The sequence below is a fragment of the Microcaecilia unicolor genome, chromosome 2 (genome assembly GCF_901765095.1).
Source record: "Microcaecilia unicolor chromosome 2, aMicUni1.1, whole genome shotgun sequence".
Classification (NCBI taxonomy): domain Eukaryota; kingdom Metazoa; phylum Chordata; class Amphibia; order Gymnophiona; family Siphonopidae; genus Microcaecilia; species Microcaecilia unicolor.
The window spans coordinates 337,042,212-337,067,825 of NC_044032.1; positions in this window are offsets into that span (position 1 = coordinate 337,042,212).

The following is a 25,614-nucleotide window of genomic DNA, read 5'->3' on the forward strand; positions in this document are numbered from 1 at the left end:
TGTAGCCCCATTTGTATACCCAACCAACCACAACTACAAAGGAATAGAAGTAGAGAACCACGTTCGCCACCAGATGATATGTGTCCATCTCCAGGTGACCATATACGTGACAATCCAAATGTTTTTTTAGAAGAACTATGGAAAAAAGATGTCATGATCAAGAATTCCCATACCCACTCATTTTCCAGAGGGGGGTCACTATCCCCCCAGAGAGATATTCCCCCAGAGAGATATTCCCCCAGAGAGGGAGGGGCAGGGGCAGAGGTATGTACAGAGGACCGCAAACTTACCATTACAACAAGGAGAGGTTCAATTACAACAATCAATGGAGATAACGGTCCCCATTTTCAATTTGTCAAATTCAACTCTCACAGAACCAGAAATGAAGATTTTACATAAAGGTCTGTCCTTCGTTCCAGTGGTCAAATATAATGCTTTCAAAACTAGAATTGATTTATTCAAGTTCAACCGTAAACTACAGATAATCCGCGCCTTTTCAAATAATTCCACCACTCCCACAGATATTTCAATAGTCAAGAAACCATAATCTTGGGTTCCTCCATGCCCAATAAATCCATTGATTCAAGCATTTAATTCATACGTAGAAAGGAATCTCGCCAACTTAGAGAAAAAGAAACGTCTGCGATATTACAACACTTCAAAGATTGAACAGGAAGCTATAAGACATTTGAGACAAAATCAAGATATAGTCATCAAACCAGCAGACAAGGGAGGAGGAATTGTGGTTATGAACCGTAGTGATTATATCAATGAGATCATGAGACAACTGACAGACCTAAAATTCTATGTTCCACTTGATAAAGATCCCACACAAGATATACAACAAGATATCCAAGAATTGATTGACATCTCTTCCCGTATGGACTTCTTAACTAAAAAAGAGAATTCCTCCAAGTCAAATACCCAGTCATCCCAACAATATATGTGTTACCCAAAATACATAAGACTTTTGAAAATCCACCTGGCAGACCGATAGTTTCAGGAGATGATTCCGGTTTAGAACCCCTTTCTATTTTTGTGGATTTTTTCCTTAGACCTTTCATCCCACTGATCCCATCATATGTACGGGATACGACTGATATGATAAACACCGTACAGGAATATGATGGTCCGTTGCTAGATACTAATATGGTCACGCTTGATATAGAGTCTCTCTATACCAATATTCCCCAGTTTGAAGCTCTAAGGATTATAGAAAGCACTCTTCAGAAGAGGACCACCCACAGGAGGATTCCCAATCATCTCATATTGACCTGCGCTACCTTAGCACTTACAATGAATGTTTTTTTTGTTCCAAGACACATTTTATCAGCAGATTAGAGGCACGGCTATGGGGCCAGGTATGGCCCCCGACGCAGGGCCATGCCTAGGGTCTCTGATGCCCCCCTGCAGACTATCAGTTGGCACCCCCCCCCCCCCCCCATGTTGCACAAGATGCAAAGGAAATAGAAGCTGAAAGATGGAGTTCATCTTTGTTGGATTGTTGAACAAATAGAGGGTTTACAACCACTTAGCTTTTCGTGCTTTCATGTTCACGAAATTAGTAATTAAATCTTTGATATCTAACTGGGCACATATATCATTCTCAATAGCAATCATGGCAAGGTTTACAAGCCTTTCTTGCGAAATACTTGATCGCAAATAATTTTTTATGATTTTTAACCGTGACAATAATCGCTCACCACTTGCCACACTGACAAGTGGAAAACATGAAAACATGAAAAAGGATCTGAGGAAGCTAGAAGAATGGTCTAAGGTTTGGCAATTAAAATTCAATGCGAAGAAATGCAAAGTGATGCACTTAGGGAATAGAAACCCTCGGGAGATGTATGTGTTAGGCGGGGAGAATCTGATAGGTACGGACGGGGAGAGGGATCTTGGGGTGATAGTATCTGAGGATCTGAAGGCGACGAAACAGTGCGACAAGGCGGTGGCCGTAGCTAGAAGGTTGTTAGGCTGTATAGAGAGAGGTGTGACCAGCAGAAGAAAGGAGGTGTTGATGCCCCTGTATAAGTCATTGGTGAGGCCCCATCTAGAGTATTGTGTTCAGTTTTGGAGGCCGTACCTTGCGAAGGATGTAAAAAGAATTGAAGCGGTGCAAAGAAAAGCTACGAGAATGGTAAGGGATTTACGTTATGACGTATGAGGAGAGACTTGATGACCTGAACATGTATACTCTGGAAGAAAGGAGAAACAGGGGTGATATGATACAGACGTTCAAATATTTGAAAAGTATTAATCCGCAAACGAACCTTTTCAGGAGGTGCGAAGGCAGTAGAACGAGAGGACATGAAATGAGATTGAAGGGGGGCAGACTCAAGAAAAATGTCAGGAAGTATTTTTTCACGGAGAGAGTAGTGGATGCTTGGAATGCCCTCCCGCGGGAGGTGGTGGAAATGAAAACGGTAACAGAATTCAAACACGCGTGGGATAAACATAAAGGAATCCTATTCAGAAGGAATGGATCCTAAGGAGCTTAGCCGAGATTGGGTGGCAGAGCCAGCCGGTGGTGGGAGGTGAGGATAGTGCTGGGCAGACTTATACGGTCTGTGCCAGAGCCAGTGGTGGGAGGCGGGGCTGGTGGTTGAGAGGCGGGGATAGTGCTGGACAGACTTATACGGTCTGTGCCCTGAAGAGGACAGGTACAAATCAAAGTAGGGTATACACAAAAAGTAGCACATATGAGTTTGTCTTGTTGGGCAGACTGGATGGACCATGCAGGTCTTTTTCTGCCGTCATTTACTATGTTACTATGTTACTATGACAGGAATTGTTAGCAATATTTTTAGAAACAAATTGCTATACATTGCAAAATAAGATAGCAGATGTACAGTGGTGGAAATAAGTATTTGATCCCTTGCTGATTTTGTAAGTTTGCCCACTGACAAAGACATGAGCAGCCCATAATTGAAGGGTAGGTTATTGGTAACAGTGAGAGATAGCACATCACAAATTAAATCCGGAAAATCACATTGTGGAAAGTATATGAATTTATTTGCATTCTGCAGAGGGAAATAAGTATTTGATCCCCCACCAACCAGTAAGAGATCTGGCCCCTACAGACCAGGTAGATGCTCCAAATCAACTCGTTACCTGCATGACAGACAGCTGTCGGCAATGGTCACCTGTATGAAAGACACCTGTCCACAGACTCAGTGAATCAGTCAGACTCTAACCTCTACAAAATGGCCAAGAGCAAGGAGCTGTCTAAGGATGTCAGGGACAAGATCATACACCTGCACAAGGCTGGAATGGGCTACAAAACCATCAGTAAGACGCTGGGCGAGAAGGAGACAACTGTTGGTGCCATAGTAAGAAAATGGAAGAAGTACAAAATGACTGTCAATCGACAAAGATCTGGGGCTCCACGCAAAATCTCACCTCGTGGGGTATCCTTGATCATGAGGAAGGTTAGAAATCAGCCTACAACTACAAGGGGGGAACTTGTCAATGATCTCAAGGCAGCTGGGACCACTGTCACCACGAAAACCATTGGTAACACATTACGACATAACGGATTGCAATCCTGCAGTGCCCGCAAGGTCCCCCTGCTCCGGAAGGCACATGTGATGGCCCGTCTGAAGTTTGCCAGTGAACACCTGGATGATGCCGAGAGTGATTGGGAGAAGGTGCTGTGGTCAGATGAGACAAAAATTGAGCTCTTTGGCATGAACTCAACTCGCCGTGTTTGGAGGAAGAGAAATGCTGCCTATGACCCAAAGAACACCGTCCCCACTGTCAAGCATGGAGGTGGAAATGTTATGTTTTGGGGGTGTTTCTCTGCTAAGGGCACAGGACTACTTCACCGCATCAATGGGAGAATGGATGGGGCCATGTACCGTACAATTCTGAGTGACAACCTCCTTCCCTCCGCCAGGGCCTTAAAAATGGGTCGTGGCTGGGTCTTCCAGCACGACAATGACCCAAAACATACAGCCAAGGCAACAAAGGAGTGGCTCAGGAAGAAGCACATTAGGGTTATGGAGTGGCCTAGCCAGTCACCAGACCTTAATCCCATTGAAAACTTATGGAGGGAGCTGAAGCTGCGAGTTGCCAAGCGACAGCCCAGAACTCTTAATGATTTAGAGATGATCTGCAAAGAGGAGTGGACCAAAATTCCTCCTGACATGTGTGCAAACCTCATCATCAACTACAGAAGACGTCTGACCGCTGTGCTTGCCAACAAGGGTTTTGCCACCAAGTATTAGGTCTTGTTTGCCAGAGGGATTAAATACTTATTTCCCTCTGCAGAATGCAAATAATTTCATATACTTTCCACAATGTGATTTTCCGGATTTAATTTGTGATGTGCTATCTCTCACTGTTACCAATAACCTACCCTTCAATTATGGGCTGCTCATGTCTTTGTCAGTGGGCAAACTTACAAAATCAGCAAGGGATCAAATACTTATTTCCACCACTGTAAATTCTCAAAGTGGACATATTCCAAACACTAATATGAAAATAAAATGATTTTTTCTACCTTTGTTGTCTGGTGACTTTCTTTTTCTGATCATGCTGGCCCAGTATCTGATTCTGCTGCTATCTGTCCTCTTAACTCTGTTTCCAGGGCTTCCTGGGTCCTCCGCAGACTTGACTGTCCAGTAGATCCAGCTTCTGCCTATTTTCTCCATCCATGTGCAGTTTTTCTCCTCTCTTCCTTTTCCCTCATCTCATCTCCTTCCTCTCTCTTCCCTCCCCTCCATCCATGCCCAGCATTTCTTCTCTCTCCCTTCCCCTCCATCTATGTGCATCTCCTTCCTCTGTCCTCCTTTCCCTCCCCTCCATCCATATCCAGCAATTCTCCTCTCTCGACTCCCCTCCATTTCCAGCAATTTCTCCTTTCCCTGGGCCCTGTCCTCCCATCCATGTCCATCCTTGTCCCTTTCTGCCCTTCCCTCCTCCATCCATATCCAGCAATTCTCCTCTCTCCCCTCCCCTCCATTTCCAGCAATTTCTCCTCTCCCTGGGCCCTGTCCTCCCATCCTTGTCCATCCTTGTCCCTCTATGCCCTTCCCTCCTCTATCCATATCCAGCAATTCTCCTCTCTCCCCTCCCCTCCGCTCCATTTTCAGCAATTTATCCTCTCCATGGGCCCTGCCCTCCCATCCATGTCCATCCTTGTCCATCGATGCTCCTCTCTGCCCTTCCCTCTTCTATCCATCCTCCCACGTCCATCTGCCCACCCTCTGAGTCTGGTTTCTTGTATTTAATTTAAATTTACCTCCATCGTGGCAGCAACTGCGCAACGTCAGTGAAAGCGCTGCCGACGTCTCCAGCCTTCCCTTCGCGGTCGTTCGTTCCATAAATGTACCGCCTTCTTCTGACATCATTTCCTTGCGAGGGCAGGACACTGAGGGAATGAACGAGCGCGAAGGGAAGGCTGGAGACGTCAGCAGCGCTTTCACTGACGCTGCTCAGCTGCTGCGACTTCGGAGGTAAAAGATTTAAAGCCCCCAGGGCAGCGCGGAGCTGAGGTAAGCGGTGAGGGTAAGCACCGCGGCGGTGCCCTCCAGAGATCAGCGCTCCCCTGCGGTGCTTACCCCGCTTACTGTGTTGGCACGGCCCTAGAGGAGAAGGGACAGAAATCCTGCAGTCAGGACGGGATAAGAAAATGCTATTGCAGGGGGGCCGTGGGAACTGAGGCCCAGATGCACTAAACCTTAAGGACCCTTTAAGACCCTTTAACAAAGAAATTTTCAACCGTAGCATACATTAAAGACCATTTTCCGACGATGCTAGCAACTAACGAAAACGGAATGCAAACGAGTAACTACCATTGAAATGTGGACAATTCGGGATGCACTAACCATACTGACGATTGCAACGAATCATTTACCGTGATAAATTTAACGTGAGGTCAGACCTGTCGTTAAGAGCTGAGCTGTCATCTCCCCACTTCCCCCTGCACCATAAAAATCCAAGCTGGCATGTTTAAGTGAGATTAAATAAAAACGCTACCAATAAAGAACGACAAGGTGGATGAAGTACTTCATAGGCTTCCCCCTGCATTAATAGAAAAGTAAAACAAAAATCGAAAAAGGATCAGGAGGGGGCAAAGGCACTCGTCAGGAGTGTCCTGTATGGACGGCCTTGCCCCCCCCCCTCCCGAGGTCGCCGCTGCTCCCCGCTTCCGCCTGTATTAAATAAAAAATCAAAACAAAAATCAAAAGTTTAGCAGCCCCAGTCCCCCTCCCTTCCTCTCTCTCTCTTTCTCCTTCTCCCAGAGCTCCGCCTCCCGCCATCCTCCGCCCCCCGTGCCCCGCCCCCCTGAGGTTGTCGCCGCCGCTCCCCCCCTCTACCGGACCCCCCCCCCCTCTGCCTTACCGGGCCCGCGCAGCGCCTCTCACCTCTGTGTGAAGGCGCTGCATGGGCAAGAACAGCTAATCGGCGATCAGTGATGCCTCCTCTGACGTCCCTCCGTTCTTCCTGGGCCCGCCCTCCTCTGACGTAAGTTGTAGGTAACTTACGTCAGAGGAGGGCGGGCCCAGGAAGAACGTACTAAGAAAATCAGTTGGAGGAATTTGTATGGGTGAGGTGATGGGGATTTTTTGGTTCTGAGACCCCAACACCCCCAGACCCAAACAACTCATAGAATAGTTAAGCTCTGGAACGTTGCCAAAGGATATGGTAACAGCGGTTAGCATATCTGGCTTTAAAAAAGGTTTGGACAAGTTCCTGGAGGAAAAGTCTATAGTCTGTATTGAGATGGACATAGGGGAAGCCATTGCCTGCCTCGTAAATGGTAGCATTCAATACATCAATATAAAACTAATTTATTTACCACTTAATTTACTTATTACAAAATATTTATTAAAAAAACTTTTCTTCATACAAACACATCAAATCTCACATATTTATTTCCAACAACCCCACCAATTCATCCAGTCCAACCACAGTTAGTTCTTCTTATCATGTCCAAAGTCACAAATGACCAAATCGGTCAAACAACTTTCAAAGAATAAAAAATTGACAATGATCCAACTGCAGTCAGTTCTCTTTATATTATCCAAAGTCAAAAATGACCCAATCAGTCAAACAAAGTTCATAGAATGAAAAACGCAACGCTCCAAGATGTACTATCAGTGTGTAAATGTAAAAGTTGACAATGAGGTCTTAGATAAAGAAGGCAAGTGAACTAAGAAAGATGTTAAAAAGGAGATGGGATAGAGCAAGCCAACAGTGTACAACAGGCAAGATGGCGGTGCGAGTGGTTGTATGTGTCTGAGCTTCTGAATCCCTTGAGTTTGTTTGAGTTGGCAGTGTTTTTCCCTGGATTTTTTCATGGGGAAAAGGAAAGGGAAAACCAGGGTGAATACCTCCTCGAACCCTGGTGGAAGTCATCTGCCCGACAGACAACCCTCGAGATGTTTGGCGTTCAGACGCTAGAAGCACAGACACCTGCTTCAATTGGATCCCCCTTATTGCAGGGGGATCACAGCATAGAGGCGGCCTCACTTAGTCCGCCTATGAGTACAGCGCCTCTGCAACCTGGAAGCAGTTTTGAGACAGCAGGGGAGCAGTGATTTGAATCGCCCGATGTGGAATTGATTTCTGAAGCAGCTGGAGGAGGTCCTGCCGCTACCTTGACTCCAGGAGTGATGACATCAGGGAGTTTGAGGGTGAATAACCCCATACTTTCTCTTAATCTGGGAGCTGCTTCAATTGGAAATGAAGGAATTAAGAAACCAGTTGTAGTAACATTGGAAGCCTTGTGGGATGCCATTCAAGGAGTAAACTCTTCCCTTCTTCAGGTCCTCCAGTGGTCACCAACCCCCTCCCACGCTAAAAAAATAAAAATAAAAACCTTTTTTTTACCAGCTTGTATGCCAGCCTCAAATGTCATACCCAGCTCCCTGACAGCAGTATGCAAGTCACTGGAGCAGTTTTTAATGGGTGCAGTGCACTTCAGGCAGGCAGACCCAGGTCCACCCCCCCCCCTACCTGTTACACTTGTGGTGGTAAATGTTAAGCCCTTCAAACCCCCCAAACTCACTTTACCCATATGCAGGTGCCCCCCTTCACCCATAAGGGCTATGGTAATGGTGTAGAGTTGTGGGGAGTGGGTTTGGGGGGGGGGATTTGGGGGGCTCAGCACCCAAGGATAGGGAGCTATGCACCTGGGAGCTTTTTTTGTATTTTTAAAAAATTTTTAGAAGTGCCCCCTAGGGTGCCCAGTTGGTGTCCTGGCATGTCAGGGAGACCAGTGCACTACAAATGCTGGCTCCTCCCATGACCAAATGCCTTGGATTTTGTCGGGTTTGAGATGGCCGGCATTTTTTTCCATTATTGCTGAAAAACAAAACTGGCGATCTCAAACCCAGCGAACTCTGGCATTTGGCCAGGCTAAACCGTATTATCGGAAAAAAAGATCGCCAGCCATCGATAATACGGTTCCGGCCAGCTGTTGCGCCGCCGTCAAAATAGATCGCCAGCGAACTATTTCACCGGCGAAGTTCGATTATGCCCCTCTATGTAAACTAGAGGCTCAATGTTAAGTGTAATGAGTGAAAAAAGTCACTTTGAAGACAACTATATGAGTAAAAATAGATGACATTGAGGGGCATAATTGAACGGCGCCGGCCAAATAGCTGGCCGGCCATCTTCGGGGCCGGCGCCACAAGGGGGCGGAGCCAACCGTATTTTCAAAATATGGTTGGAGCCGGCTAAATGTATCGCCAGGTGTAGAGGAGATGGCTGGCTTCGTTTTTCAGCCATAATGGAAACCGGGCACGGCCATCCCAGCGAAATGCAAGGCATTTGGTCGTGGGAGGAGCCAGCATTTGTAGTGCACTGGTCCCCCTCACACGCCAGGACACCAACCAGGCACCCTAGGGGGCACTTCTAAAAAAAACAAAAAATAATAACAATAGCTCCCAGGTACATAGCTCCCTTACCTTGTGTGCTGAGCCCCCCCAAATCCCCCCCAAATCCCCCCCCCAAACCCACTACCCACAACTTTACAACACTACCATAGCCCTAAGGGGTGAAGGGGGTACCTACATGTGGGTACAGTGGGTTTTGGGGGGGGGAGGTTGGAGGGCTCCCATTTATCACCACAAGTGTAACAGGTAGGGGGGGATGGGCCTGGGTCCACCTGCCTGAAGTGCACAGCACCCACTAAAAACTGCTCCAGGGACTTGCATACTGCTGTCAGGGAGCTGGGTATGACATTTCAGGCTGGCATACAGGCTGGCAAAAAAAGGTTTTGGTTTTTTTTGGGTGGGAGGGGGTTGGTGACCACTGGGGAGTAAGGAGAGGTGATCCCCGATTCCCTCCGGTGGTCATTTGGTCAGTTGGGGCTCCTTTGTGAAGCTTGGTCATGAACAAAAAAGGGACCAAGTAAAGCCGGCAAAATGCTCGTCAAGCCTGGCTTTTTTTTTCCATTATTGGGCGAAGCCAGCTATCTCGTGAGCACGCCCCTGTCCCGCCCCACCCTGCCTTCACTACTGTACCGACACACCCCCTTGAAGTTTCGCCAGCTCCGCGATGGAAAGCAGTTGGCGCCGGCCAAAATCGGCTTTCGCTTATACTGATTTGGCCGGGTTCAGGAGATCGCCGGCCATCTCCCGATTTGTGTTGGAAGATGGCCGGGGATCTCTTTTGAAAATGAGCTGGATTGTTGCAATGAGGTTACAGAAAGGAAAAAAGGAAGGTGGTAATCTGTGTGAACAGATCAAGTAGTACAAAAGTTGAAATGTGAATTTCACACATGTTGTTGTAACTGCAGATACTTCTCTAGGGTTGACCAAAGTAGATATTTCTTTATAGTCATACCCATTAGTTCCGCTGAGGCTAGCTCAAGTTTATGATAAAATTGCACATTTTGCCACCAAAAATTAGTATTTATATTAAAGGAAGACTTCCAATTGGTAAATATGAATTTTTGAGAAATAGTAATTAGTGTATCAAAACGTTTTTTGTGTGTGTCCAATAATAAATGAAGTATAGAATGAGACTTAAAAATGACTATGGAAAGTGAGGTGGAGATATTAAGATTAAAAATGTTTGTCAAGACCGATATTGACATCTACACTCAAACAACATGTGTGTAAAAGTACCCACTTGAGAAGTACAGTTCCAACAAGTGTGTATGGTTAATTTAGCCAAGTGAAATTTCCTTGGAGTCCACATAGCCCTATGATGAATAAACAGCATGGATTGTAGGAAACGAGCTGCAGAAATAGGTTTCAAAACAGTGTACCATAGAGAATCATATAATGATTTATCTAGCTTGAAGTTAGTACTGAGTTCCCAGCACTATGTTTATATTTATTATTCAGCAAACGTTTGTATAAAGATGATGCTATATGGCCATTTGCTGATACAGGGGCCCTTTTACTAAGCCGCGGTAAAAAGTGGCCTGCAGCAGTGTAGATGCATATATTAGGCACGTGCTGGGCCAGTTTTTACCGTGTCTGCAAAATGGGTTTTTTTAAAAATGTGATGGGAAAAGGGCATGCGGTAAAACTGAAACCAGTGCACGTCTAAAACCGACCTGAGCCCTTAATGCCACCCACTGATCTAGCAGTAAGGGCTCACATGCTACACACGTGGTGACCAGTCTGTGTACGCCAACTGCCGATTACCGGCACATGTGGGAGGAAATAATTCATCCAGGCATTTTGGATGCATGCCAAATCTGAAATTACCACCAGGGGGCGCGCTGGCCTGGCAGTAGTCTAATTTGAATGTGTGCTGCATGCGCGTAGAGCCTACCATGGCTTAGTAAAAGGGCCCCATAGTTACTATTTGAGTTCTAATGCTTGGAAAGGAACATGATAGGCTTGATAGGAGCTTAGACTTCTGAATATAAGTTTTCAACTGCAACCATCTATTGTGAAGAAGGTAAAGAGAAGGACTTCTGTAAATAATCAAATGGCAGAATTGTTTTGGATGAAACATCACATATGTCCACTACTGTTGATATCCCTTTATGATGCCATTGCTTCCAATATACTGGTACGTTGTCTACCTCGGTGCGTGAATTATTCCATAATGAGGTAGAAGTTGAATTGTGTAAGGGATTGGTCATAAAGTTATCCAGTTCAAGCATACATTTTTGAGTATTGGTGATCAATGAACTAATTTGTTTTGAAACTGATAAAGACATACAAGGTAACATGCTTAGTGAAAAAGGGTTAACAAGAGTTTGCTCTAACTGAAGCCATGAAGGGAGATATTCAGCAGAAGAAGAAAACCAAAGACAGCCTTGCTGCATAATAAATGCCTTATGATAGAGAAGGAACTCTGGAAAAATATGGCAAATCTGCTCAAAGGTGCTATAAGTATGGTTAATGAAATTCTGGCAGGTTTATCTTTCCATAAAAATACTGTTAAGAACTTATCAATTTATTTATAGAATGAGTTATGAAATAGTACAGGAATCATGCTTAATATTGTAAATAATGGACCTATCTAGGCCTGTCCAAAAACAGGTCAAAAGGCCTGAAGCTGACAGGAGTTCTGGATAGCCATTCGGTCCCGATCACACTTGTGCCGGGTTGCACGAAGGTTGGTAAGTACCAATTTCTTTTTGGCTGAACTGAATTACTTTGTTTAAGAATAACCATGCCCCTAGATACTGTGGTTATATTCTTCCCAGGTGAGGAAAAAGAACTTACACTAATTTGTAACAAATGGTATAAAAAGTGGAATAAGACTGAACCTGATCTCCACTGGCCTTTAAATGGCTCCTTTGACCCAGCTGTCTTACAGAAATTGATAATGTATAACGAGAACCATAAAACAGGGAAACCTCGTTCTAAGCACCTTCAGGCTATAAATAAATGGATTCTAATTGCTGACAGGGATACTAAGTGTAAATCCCTACCCATTTCAGGGATTCACCTCCCTCCTCCACTGGCGGCTACTGCCCCACCACCTTATGACAGCCCATGTACCACCAAAGTAATGACCTGTGGTACTGCTGTGGGTTACATGAAATTATCCCCGGAACTCAAGCGTGAGGACGCTCCTCCACTGTCATCCGAGGACGTTCCTATCAACGTTACACATGACCCCATTAAGCTATCTGACCCCACTAGGGTCCAGATTAAGGGAATCGTGGCTCTATCTCCCATGGACCCCTCTCCTTTGTGGGATGCGCCCCCTACACTCACACCCTTCAATGAGTCACTCCCTGTTACCCGCCCTGTTAATGCCGCGTCCCCTAAGCTCACACCCTTCAATGAGCTACTCCCGGTTAACCACCCTGTTAATTCCACACAGGTGCAAGTGGACTCTTCCCTTGCTGTGGACAAACTTGCAGGTAGAAAAAGACACCCTTAGAACTTTATGGAAGGCTGAACTCGCCGCCGTTGGCGCTTTTCAAAATACCAATCATTCTCTTTCATGCCTGGAATAGAACTTCAGTGACTGCATTGCCCATCACACACGGTCACATAAAGGCGCCGCGCCACAAGGATGGGTCTGTCATCATCCCCATTGAAGGCGCCACTGGCTCCCAATTTTTGGGGTATACTGGCACTCACTCAGACTCGCCCCGGATATATATGGCACAACAAGAAAATTCTTATTATTTTGTGGATCCATGGGCTGATAACCTTGCCCAGTGGTCCGAGTCCCTACAGCCCCAGTCTGATGTGTACCCCCGCGAGGGCTCTGTTTCCACGGTCATGCTCCAACTGGCGCACCGCCTAATCCACTGTTACCCCGATCCCACTTGGGGTCCTAGGGTTCTCACTTATATGATTGAGGGTCTTAAAATCTGGAAAAAATATGAAAATAAATTTCCCACCAACACAGGGATTAAAGTCAATAAAGTCCTGCCCTTGCTGCACAAAATGTCGGCAGGTAATCCCCACACTGAATATACTCCATACTCTGCTGTTGAACTTAATGGGTTTGTTCAACAATTACCAGATCTCACTGAGGGAGGGAATAAATGGATCTGTAAATTTAAAACTGCTACTCTAGAGACAACTCTTGCTGTTGGGGACATAAAAGCGCTGTTAGGGCGCACACCCCATGCCAATGTCTCTGACCTGTTCGCCCAAGCTGGCTAAGGCCATGCCATCACAGATAATATGTATGATGGCAATCCCTTCTCGATCATTGAGGCAGGCATGTTTGCCACCATCCGAACCACCTTTCCCACCCGTAAGGATTTTTCTATCCTTACTTCACAGCGCTGGGAATCAGACACTGAACCCATTGAAACATACATGCTCAAACTGCAGCAGTTATACAGGGATGGGACTGAAGAAAGGTTTGATGCCCCAAACAGTCTCCTTATATTTTACCATCTGTTTAAAGAAACTTTACCTTCTAAGATTAAAGAAGGACTGGATAATACCATGGGTATTGCCCAGAAGCTTTGGCCAGAAATGAAAGAGCATATTCTGCATCACTGCAGAACGTTTGTTAAAAATAACTTGAATAAATCCAAAGAATTTCAGAAATTACAGGCTCATTTGATGTCCTTACAAATCCAACATATTAAAGGACAAACTAGTAGCCCTCAAAGTTCTAGCTCCAGCGGCAGCTCTAGCCGGAGCTCCAGCGGCAGTTCCACCCGCAGCGCCAGCCTTGACTCTGTAACCTCCACATACACTACTAGCTCCACTAAACTCTGGAATTCGTTGCCAGAGAATGTGGTAAAGGCAGTTAGCTTAGCAGAGTTTAAAAAAGGTTTGGACAGCTTCCTAAAGGAAAAGTCCATAGACCGTTATTAAATGGACTTGGGGAAAATCCACTATTTCTGGGATAAGCAGTATAAAATATTTTATACATTTTTGGGATCTTGCCAGGTATTTGTGAGCTGGATTGACCACTGTTGGAAACAGGATGCTGGGCTCGATGGACCTTTGGTCTTTCCCAGTATGGCAATACTTATGTACTTATGTACTCTGTCATACGACTGGATGTTGGAGGCAAAAACACATAGTAAAATTTCTTTTAGATATATTAAAAGCAAGAAGCTGGCAAAAGAATCAGTTGGACCGCTAGATGACCAAGGGGTAAAAGGGGCACTCAGGAAAGGCAAAGCCATAGTGGAGAGATTAAACGAATTCTTTGCTTCAGTCTTCACTGAGGAAAATTTGGGAGAGATACCGGTGCCAGAAATGGTATTCGAAGCTGACGAGTTGGAGAAACTGAACAAAATCGCTATAAACCTGGAGGATGTAATGGCACAATTTGACAACTTGAAGAGTAGCAAATTGCCTGGACTGGATGGTATTCATCCCAGAGTATTGATAGAACTGAAAAATGAACTTGCAGAACTATTGTTAGTAATAAGTAATTTATCTTTAAATTCAAGCATGGTACCAGAAGATTGGAGGGTGGTCATTGTAACGCTGATTTTTTAAAAGGTTCCGGAGGTAATCTGGGAAAATATAGACCGGTCAGCCTGATGTTGGTGCTGGACAAAACGGTAGAGACTATTATAAAGAACAAAATTACAGAGCATATTCAAAAGCATGGATTAGTGAGACAAAGCCAACATGGATTTAGTGAAGGGAAATCTTGCCTTATCAATCTATTACATTTCTTTGAAGGCGTGAACAAACATGTGGATAAAGGTGAGCCAGTTGATAATGTGTATCTGCATTTTCAGAAGGGGTTTGACAAAGTACCTCATGAAAGACTCCAGAGGAAATTGGAGAGTCATGGGATAAGAGATAGTGTTCTATTGTGGATTAAAAACTAGTTAAAAGATAGAAAACAGAGAGTAGGTTTAATGGTCAGTATTCTCAAAAGAGAAGGGTAGATAGTGGGGACTGCTGCTTTTTAAAATATTTATAAATGATCTAGAGATGGGAATAACTAGTGAGGTAATTAAGTTGCTAACGACACAAAGTTATTCAAAGTTGTTAAATCACAAGAGGATTGTGAAAAATTACAAGAGGACCTGATGAGACTGGGAGACTAGGCATCCAAATGGCAGATGATGTTTAATATGAGCAAGTGCAAAGTCGTACACATGGGAAAGAGGAACCTGAACTATAGCTATGTAATGCAAGGTTCCACATTAGAAGTCACCGACCAGGAAAGGGATTTAAGCATCATCATTGATGATACATTGAAATCCTCTGGTTAGCATGCAGTGGCAGCTAAAAAAGCAAATAAAATGTTAGGTATTATTAGGAAAGGAACGGAAAACAAAAATGATGATGTTATAATGCCTTTATATCATCCATGGTGCAACTGCACCTTCAATATTGTGTGCAATTCTGGTCATCACATCTCAAAAAAGATATAGTGCAAACAGAAAAGGTACAGAGAAGGGCAACAAAAATAATAAAGGGGCTGGGACAACTTCCCTATGAGAAAAGGCTAAAGCGGCTACCGCGCTTCAGCTTGGGTAAAAGACTGCTGAGGGGAGATATGATAGAGGTCTATAAAATAATGAGTAGAGTGGAACGGCTAGACGTGAATTGCTTGTTTACTTTTTCCAAAAATACTAGGACTAGGAGGCACGCAATTAAGCTACAAAGTAGTAAATTTAAAATGAATCAGAGAAAATATTTCTTCACTCAATGTGTAATTAAACTCTGGAGTTCATAGAGAATGTAATAAACGCAGTTAGCTTAGCAGGGTTTAAAAAAAGGTTTGGATAGCTTCCTAAAAGAAAAGTCCATAAGCCATTATTAAAACGGACTTGGCGAAAATCCACTGCTTATTTCTAGAATAAACAGCATAAAATGTATTGTACTGTTTTGGGATCTTGCCAAGTATTTGTAACCTGGATTGGCCACTGTTGGAAACCACATGCGGGGCTTGATGGACCTTCGGTCTTTCCTAGTATGGCAATACTTATGTACTATGTACTTATGTAGCTCTAGCAGCTCCATCTCAGAGAATTCTTTCCATCCCTTTCATCACGGGGGCTCGCGTGGCTGTGCCCCCGGTTGCGATCGCTACCCTTTCTCTGATGAAATGCATCTGAGTGCCATGCATCTATATACACTGTATGTGAACAACGATAGGAGACAGAATAGGGGCAATTATAGAGAGGATTTTAGAGACAGGGGCTACAGGGCCCCACAAAACCCCCGGGGCAGACAAAGACAGAGAGGGTTCCCTAACCGGGATCAATGCTCTCGTGACTTTAGCAACCAACCCAGCCCCTCCCAACGGGCTGGGGTCCAATGCTTTCAATGTAACAAATTCGGCCACTATGCGACTGAGTGCAGACAAGGAGCAGGGGGGTACCGTAACCCACCACCACCATGCCAGTCCTTCCCTCTTTGGGACCCTGACAACCACGAGCGTACACAATGACTAGGCGTGGTTCACATGCAGGCAGGGTACATTGATCCTATGGTTACATTACATATACAGGGCATCCCCGTACCCTTTATGGTAGACACTGGTGCGTCACGCTCGGTGCTGGCTGATGCCCCCAACAGATTATGACAACAATTGAAATTGTCCCATGAAAACATCACTACCACTGGCTTTGATGGGGTACCTACTGATACTCCTATGTTAGAAGCAATGACAATACAGTTTGCTGATCAGGAGTTACCTCCTTCTTTGCTGTATGCCCCTTTGTGTCCTGTCAATTTGCTGGGCAGGGACCTACTGACTCAATTTAAATTCCAAATTCATTTTGACATACCTGAGCCTACTCAGAACACTTCTCTGATATTTGCCGTTACAGCCCTCACTGAGCAGCAGATAGCTACAGCACTGGACAAATTGCCCGATTTTCTCTGGGCAACCCCAGACTCACCTTAAGGCGAAGTACTCACACAGACCCATTACATTGAGTTACTACATCAGTGTGATGGACCCAAAGTTTCCCAGTACCCCTTAAAGCCAGAGGTAGTGGAAGAAGCACAGGAACAAGTACAGAAATTGCTAGAGCATGGCATTATAGAAAAATGTCACTCCCAATATAACACACCTTTATTCCCGGTCAGAAAAAAGGATGTCAGACAATGGAGAATTGTCCAGGACTTATGCGCACTTAATGATGTTGTTAAACACATTTTTCCCAATGTTGAGAACCCCACTACCCTGTTATACAGTGTAACGCTGTAGAAATACCACTCTACTATTGACCTCTTTAATGCATTTTTCTCTATCCCTTTGCACCCCAATTCTAGACCTTTAACTGCTTTTCAGTTTGATAACAATACTTACCAGTGGACTCGGTTGCCACAAGGCTTTGCCAATAGTCCAACAATTTTCTCCCAGACCTTGGTAGGCCATATCTGTGAATTTAAACAGCGATATGCCTTACCGTCTCAGACTCATTTACTGCAGTATGTTGATGACATGCTAATTACTTCCCATGAGTTTGATACTTGTGTACAGGTCATGTGCGACTTCAGAAAGTCAGTAAGAAAAAATTGAAAGTGCACAGACCCAAGTCACTTTCCTTGGTCACGACCTGGGTTCCCAAGTAAGGAATCTTGGTCCTGACACTTTAAAACATATCTCTACCCTTCAAATGCCTACCACTGTCACTGAGCTTAGAGCTGTTAGGCATGCTAGATTTTTGTCGCTTGTGGATCCCTTCCTATTCTGAACGCACACAACCGTGCTACCAGAAATTGCTGGGAAAACAAAACTGTAAGCATGACCCCATTGATTCCTCTGATGCTGATGCTTCTGCTTTGCTTTCGTTAGTTAAGGATGTAATGCTGATCTCTCCCCTTGTTACTATTAATGTGTCTACTGATGTACACCTATGGATAACCCATAGCGAGAAAACTTGGTCTGCATTAATAACTCAGGATGATGAGGATATAGCCTGTGGGTACCTGTCTGGTAATTTTACCCCTGTGGAATTGGCATTTGCTTCCTGCGAAAGAGGCCTGATGGCAGCAGCCACAGCTGTTTTAAAGCTGTATAGCTATGTACCTCATCTTCCTGTAGTTATCCATACATCTCACGACATTAAGTACCTTTTAGATAAAAACATTAGTCACATGACTGTCTCTTGCCTACATAAATACCAAGTGGTTTTATTGAGCATTGTTCACCGGATACAGCCCTTGACTGTGTCCGATCTGCAGCGCTTAGACCCATTGGTGACAGTCACTGAAAACAATGCTTTGTTCCCCCATCAATGTACAGCCCAACTACCCCCGTTGCCTGACTCTTTGAGCATTCAATTTGTTCTGCAAAATGGACCCGTCTGGTTTACAGATGGTTCCTGCCAGAATGGCAGCATTGGTTTTGCGGCGGTACATTATACACCTGATGAAGAAGCCATTGAAATTATGCAGTACAGACTTCCCAACTCCTATACGGCCCAGACTGTTTTTTATGGTCTGCAGTCTAAAACACTACAAGACAACCTGTCCATAGTTACTGATTCCAGTTACGTTTTTTTCCTCCCTAAATTCCCACATGCGGAAGTGGAACCAGAGAGGTATGGTCTCTTCCACTGGCCATCCTTTGACCCATGTTACACTGTGGACCAAACTTTTTGAAGCCTTGCAAGAGCGTCACAAAAAAGGGCTTCGCACAGCTATAACATGGATCAAAGCTCATCAGGAAACAGTTTTTTCTTTTGAAATTAATGGAAATAACCTCACTGATAGTTTGGCAAGAGAGGTCACTGAATCCCCTCCAGACCCTCAGTCTTCGGATGAGGCCCTTGTCCTTACGGATTCTGAGTCTGCAAAGCCTCCCCCTCTGACAAACCCCAATTTGTTCGAGGAGTTACAGTCTTTCATCACCCAATCTGAACTGAAAAGCTGGCGTTTATCAGGCTGCTCCCTCAGCACTAATGGTCTGTGGGTACATCCTGCTGGCCAATGTGTAGTGCACCATGTTTTGTTCCTTCTGCTTCACTCCTTACATTTTTCCTTACATTTAAATGCAGCCACATTGTATGATCAACTTTCCCCGACACTGTGGGCACCACAGATGCTCGCCCTTTGTCATTCTGTTGTTAGGGGACATTACAAATGTTTCCTAAACACTCCTAAGTGGGGAAATGCTGTACCTGTTGGCTCCTTGCCCTCTGTCCAAGGACCTGGCCTTCACTGGTACTGCGATTTCACTGATATGATTACACCAGTTAAGGGGAAAAGATATTTACTTGTTTGTGTTGATGGTTTTTCAAAATGGATCGAAGCTATCCCCTGTACCCAAGAGACGGGTCAGGTGATGGCTCAAGTACTTTGTAATGATTTAATCCCCAGGTTTGGGATACCATGCAAAATTACAATTGACAATGGTACCCATTTTGTCAATGAATTAATTCACACATTGACTGATAAATTGGGAATCACTCACCGGACGGTGAGCATTTATAAACCCACCAGCAATGGCCTGGTTGAAAGGTACAACGGATTGTTAAAAACTAAATTATGCCAGTTCATGGCTAATGGAATTAAAACCTGGCTGGATGTACTTCCTCAGGTGCTGCTTACTTTGCGTGCCACCCCATCCGCCTCTCTTAAATTGATACCCTTTCAACTTTGCACTGGACGTAAAATGCGTCTACTGAAAGGAAATCCTGAAAATCACCTCCCTGACCACTACTTACAGTCTGTGATAATTTCTCTGTCTCGCATTTCACAGGAACTGCCAGCCAGAAGGGGGGATAAAGATAGTACAGCCAACATAGCAAATCTAAAGACTCTGAAAGTTGGAGATTTAGTGCACAGAAAATACTTCATGCACAAAACGTGGAAGGATCCAATTTACGTTGGACCCTTCAGAATTGAAGCATTGTCAGCAACAGCAGCAAAGCTGCAAGACCACAGTTCTTGGGTGCACCTCAAGGACATTTGAGTTTACCACACTTTGGAACTGGATAAACCCACAACCAAAAATCCCAGCTCTGAAACAACTGCACCAGAGCCAGGAATCACTGAGACAGAGCCAGGAAGCGCTGACTCTTGAATTTACTGTCATCATTTTAGGACTCCTGGTTGGGAGCATTACCATATACACTGTTGGTATTATCTTCACCGAAGATACATTACTAGTATTGCATTGCTTTCTGTTTATTCTTAAATTGATTGTGTTGCTGATGGTCACAGAATAATACACTCTTCCTTCTCATGCTTGCTTTGTTATTGGGTATGGACACAACCATATTAGCATTAATACTGTTATTGCTTTTCATATTATATTGCAATAAGCTTCTGCTGCTGATAAGATTTTTAACTGGGGTACTTGACTAGAAACTGACAGACACCACATGTCCCATACTTTAGGCTGGGATCCTGGCCCCAGTGATAATCCTACCTGGGACTCTCTGACCAGATTTCACACACTGTGTGAACCCCTATTAGACTTTTGGACAAAGGTCCCTGGCAGAACCATTATATCTGAATATACCCTATTTGAGGGCACCACCATACGACTAGAGCAAGGGACCATAGCACTGCCCGACCCGTCACAGGGGAATTGGTAACATTCTGGTTGATGTCATGTGAGACAGAGGGGTGGAATTTGGCCTTTGTACTTCCTATGAAAAAGAGGAAACAGAATCATTGAACCATTTAAACTTGTTCAGGTTGGAACTCCTCTCTCCTACAGCACAGGGGCCCTAACACCACTATTCAATCCTGACATATTAGCATCCATTGATTATCTGTTAGCACAATAGCTGCCCAACATGTACACAGGATATCCTTTTTGCCTGTGCCTCACAAAAGAGCACACAGGTATGATCCCAGAGATGATGATGCTCCGGATGAATCCTTCTATGCTAATACCCCCTACCCAGTTCAAACTACTATAAGACTCGAGTTAACCCATGATGTTGTTTCAGTTCAATTTGATATTTGTAGCCTTGCCCACTGTGGGAATTTAGCTTGGCAAAGGCACTATTCAGCATTTGCTGTACACTTGTGTACATTCCCGAAATTTTACCCAAACTGGATCAATCACCCCTGCGACAGGTGGGACACTGGAATATATTGGTACACTGGGTCACCCAGTTGGCCTGACCCCTCTCACATAACATGGAATTATGACCTAAGAAAGATGATTAAATTACATGAGCCATATGTCAACCGGGTCACCTGTGAGATAGGGAAATGTAATCCAGTGATCCTCACCTTCAAAGGAGTGTACAGAGAAATGAATCGTACCTATGTTATTGGAATAGACGCCACCAATGGAGACCCCATGGCCCGCTTTAGGATCCTGACCACTTAACCCTCGAAGGCCAAACCTACTCCCCGTCCCCTAGTACCAGGAGTAGATCCCAAGAACCCCTTAGTACCCAAAGCCCCGGAAGAAACAAAGGTTCCAATCAAAATTCTCAATATCATTGACCTACTACTACTACTACTATTTAGCATTTCTATAGCGCTACAAGGCATACGCAGCGCTGCTCATCTCAGTACCAGGGAGACTCATTGCCAGTGGGGCACAACCTCTGATCTGCAGTTAACTGTAAGTGTGCTTATTCCAATAAAGGACGTTTTCGGAGAGATTAGTCTTCAGGTGTCAACTGGTGTGCCAATGTTATATAGCAGCAACAAGTCCTACAGGCCTGCGTGTATGCAGGTCCCTGGAGCACTTTTAGTGGGTACCGCAGTGCACTTCAGCCAGGTGGACCCAGGCCCATTCCCCCCCTACCTGTAACACTTGTGCTGGTAAATGGGAGGTCTCCAAAACCCACTGTACCCACATGTAGGTGCCCCCTTCACCCCTAAGAGCTATGGTAGTGTTGTACATTTGTGGGTAGTGGGTTTTGGGGGAGGAGGGTTGGGTGCTCAGCACCCGTGGTAAGGGAACTATGCATGTGGGAGCTGTTTCTGAAGTCCACCGCACTGACCTCTAGGGTGCCCAGTTGGTGTCCTGGCATATCAGGGGGGCCAGTGTACTACGAATCCTGGCCCCTCCCATGACCAAATGGCTCGGATTAGGACGTTTTTGAGCTGGGCGTTTTTAGTTTCCACTATTGCTAAAAAAAAAAAAACAAATGCCCAGCTGAAAAACGTCCATTTTTTCAAAAATACTGTCTGTACTGCCTCTTCACGTACCTGTTTTCGGACATAGACGCCCATGGAGATAGGCGTTCGCGTTCGATTATGCCCCTCCACGTAATCCATTGCTGCAACATCTTGCGGAAATATATAACTGAAACTGCTCATAGTAAGAAATAAGGCCTACAGGACAAGCTTTTGTCCTGCATGAAAAGTTACATACCAATACATATTTTCCTTTATATATATATATATAAGACATATTAATTTTAGGATTATTACGCTTTATTGGTTTTATGCTTTTATTTCGCTACATATGTGCTAGTAAATTTATATGGTACACTTTATCTCATTATTCCTGAGTCCTTTTCCTCAGCAACCATGGGAACGTTGAAAGTTGTAATTTATAAAAGGCCCAAAGGGGGGGGTTTCCAATTATCCATTAGATACACATTCCGACCACATTGTTTTTGTTTGCCCTTGTCCTACTTATACGACATTTAAAATGTACACCCTTTTGTGCTTACATCTTAATGCTCAGAAGGTCGTGTGGCCAGGACAGGTAAAGGTAAGCACCTCCTTCCCATCCTGCTAAGGGAACTTGTGTACTCGTGACCTAAGCCAGCCTATGACCGGGGCACTAACGTATTGCACTTGAAGACAAACCACAGTTCCAGCTGCAGGACTGGACTGTTATGTGCATTGGGAAATTTCCCAACGCCATTAACGTGACATATCCCTATTCGTGAAGCCCTTGCTTACGCAGGCCTTCAAGGGGGGATATGTAACTAATGGACCTATCTAGGCCCTTCCAAAAACAGGTCAAGAGGCCTGAAGCTGACAGCCAAACCTAAAAATCATACCCTCTGTGTGACCCAGAGGCTCATGATCTCTTGTGACAGGCTTGCTGGCAGGCTTGCAGAAAGAGGACATGAAGCAATTTTCCATGGAAGGTGTTTACTGAAGAATGTGGTTAGGGGCTTTTTGCAGTTTACATGTCTGGAAACTTAGATAAATGGTTGCTGGCGAAATGGAACCTGATTTAGCAAGTGGAACATGCTAATCGGCATGATGTTGCCTTAGACCTTCCTAATAATCTTGATCAGTGGTCGAAACTAATGTTTAGCAACATTGTGGTTGAAACTAATGCTAACAAACTGTTTAAGCTGTATAATGATTGAAGAATATAAAAAGTGATAGCTAGCCAGACCAAATTGGAGAAGTACTCAGAGATAGCACCAGTGTGTAGCTTTTGTACCTCTCTCATGAGAAAAGCATTGTAGTCTGGTTTTATAGCTTGGTAAGTAAATAAATACTATTTTCTCATTCTTGTGTGGCCTTCACTTCTTCTCTTCCTAACTGTATAAGTGTGTGGAAACATTTTATCGGGTTAGGGGGAGCAGAAGAATTAACAATATGTAATTAATTTTAAGAGAGATCATCATTTTAATTGTCTCTATTCTATCCCACCAGGAAAAATGGAGGGGATGCCAATTTGAGAGTAAAGCTTTTAGAAAAGTGAGAATATGTTCTTCATTTTTTCCGAGTTGTGTCTGAAATGTCTTAATATAAGTCAATGCCTAATTATCTCATCTTGGTGGGAGTCCAAAGCAATCCAAATGGTTGAATTAAATCTGGATGTGCATGTACATTAAGGGGTAGGACTTCGGTTTTAGTTCGACTGAGCTTGTATCCGGAAAATTGTGAGAAGGACTGAATTATAGAAAACAAAGCTGGGAGAGTGGTGTCTGGGTTTGACACACATAGAGGGGCATAATCGAACGAGGTGCCCAAGCTTTCCTGAGGGCGTCCTCACAGGATGTCCCGGCGAAGGGGTGGGGAAACCCGCATTGTTGAAACAAGATGGGCGTCCATCTTTCATTTCGATAATATGGTTGGGGACACCCAAATCTTGACATTTAAGCCATCCCTAGACTTGGTCATTTCTGATTTTCGGCAATAATGGAAACTAAGGACGCCCATCTCAGAAACGACCAAATGCAAGCGCTTTGGTCGTGGGAGGAGCCAGCATTCATAGTGCACTGGTCCCCCTGACATGCCAGGACACCAACCGGGCACCCTAGGGGGCACTGCAGTGGACTAACTGATGCACTACCTAAACGGAAAAAGCCCTTCCCTTACCAATCCCTTAGTGATTCATAAAGGAACGGGGATGCATGAAGGAAATCACATGCAAATGAGCTGCTCACTGTTAGCTCATTTGCACACAATTTCCTTCCTAAGGAGGGGAAGCCAGTGCACAGCAGCCAAGCATTAATCCCTACTCGATTATTCTTCTTGATTTTTCCTGTATATAAGCCATCTTCCAATGGCATTTATAATTTTTGCTTCCACCTCCTATATTGTGGACTATAATCCAATATAAAGACATTATCTTTAGTGGACAATGTTCATTTTGTCTATTTAAAATATATTTTTTGTGAATATTGGTGTGGTTATGTTGGTATATCTGTTCAAAGTTTACTCTTTGTAAAAATTAAAATTCAATAAAGATAAAAATTTTTTAAAAAATGAGGATGTTATAATGCCTTTGTATCGCTCCATGGTGTGACCACACCTCAAATATTGGGTGACATTCTGGTCACTGCACCTCAAAAAAGATATAGTGGAATTAGAAAAGGTTCAGAGAGGGGGGTCACGTGATGCTTCTGGGCTAAGCGGACGTCTCACGACCGAGCTCCACTCCTAATGCTTTAAATCCCCTGTTTTTCGCATTAAGAACCCCCCGAATTTGCCCCAAGAGCAACTGAGTGGTAACTGCTTCTCACGGAAAAAGTTAGGAGAGCTGAGTGAGCCCTGGCTAAGCGGGAGAGTGGTGGTATACCCGTGAAGGCGCAGAGGCAGGGTAAACAGCATGTGGTATCAGTGAGTCCCAAGATGGCGGAGAAGAAAGCGAGCACGGGGACATTAGTCCTGCCGAGCGGGGCAATACAAGAACTCACGCAGCAAGTCACTTAACCCTCCATTGCCCCATGTAAGCCGCATTGAGCCTGCCATGAGTGGGAAAGCGCGGGGTACAAATGTAACAAAACAAAACAAAAAAAAACTGCGATTTTGGATGAAAAACTGACTAAGCTGCAGACCTCAGTGGATTCTATCAAGGATTCATTGGAGAGGCACAGCACCCGTTTACAGCAGGCGGAGGAAAGAATTTTCCGCCAGGAAGACAAGGCCGAGGAGGTGAGCGCCCGGGTAGCGGCCTTGGAAGCATGACATGCTCAGTTAAGTCAGCAGATCGACGATCAGGAAAATTGCAGCAGATGAAACAATGTTAGAATTATAGGCTTACCAGAGGCTGTCAAAGATGTGGAATTGCGGAATTTCATCGAGAAATGGTTGCCTGCTCAGCTGGGAATGCAAATGGCGGAGGCAAGGCTGACGGTTGAAAGAGTGCATAGAGTGGGAGTGCCACGCGAGAGAGATCAGCGCCCGAGGCCGGTTGTGGCTCGTATTCTCAACTATGCCGATAAAGAATGGCTACTACAGGCTTACCGAAGCAAAAGAACCTTAGAGTATGAAGGGCAGCGGCTCCTGTTATTTCAGGATTTCTCAGCGAGGGTCAGGGACCAGAGGAAGAAGATGGGGCCTCACTATAAGAGATTATTTGACAAGGGAGTGCGCTTTGCCCTGCTATTCCCGGCGAAGATGAGGATCTTGCATGGCAATAAAACTTTGTTTTTTACAGACCCTACAG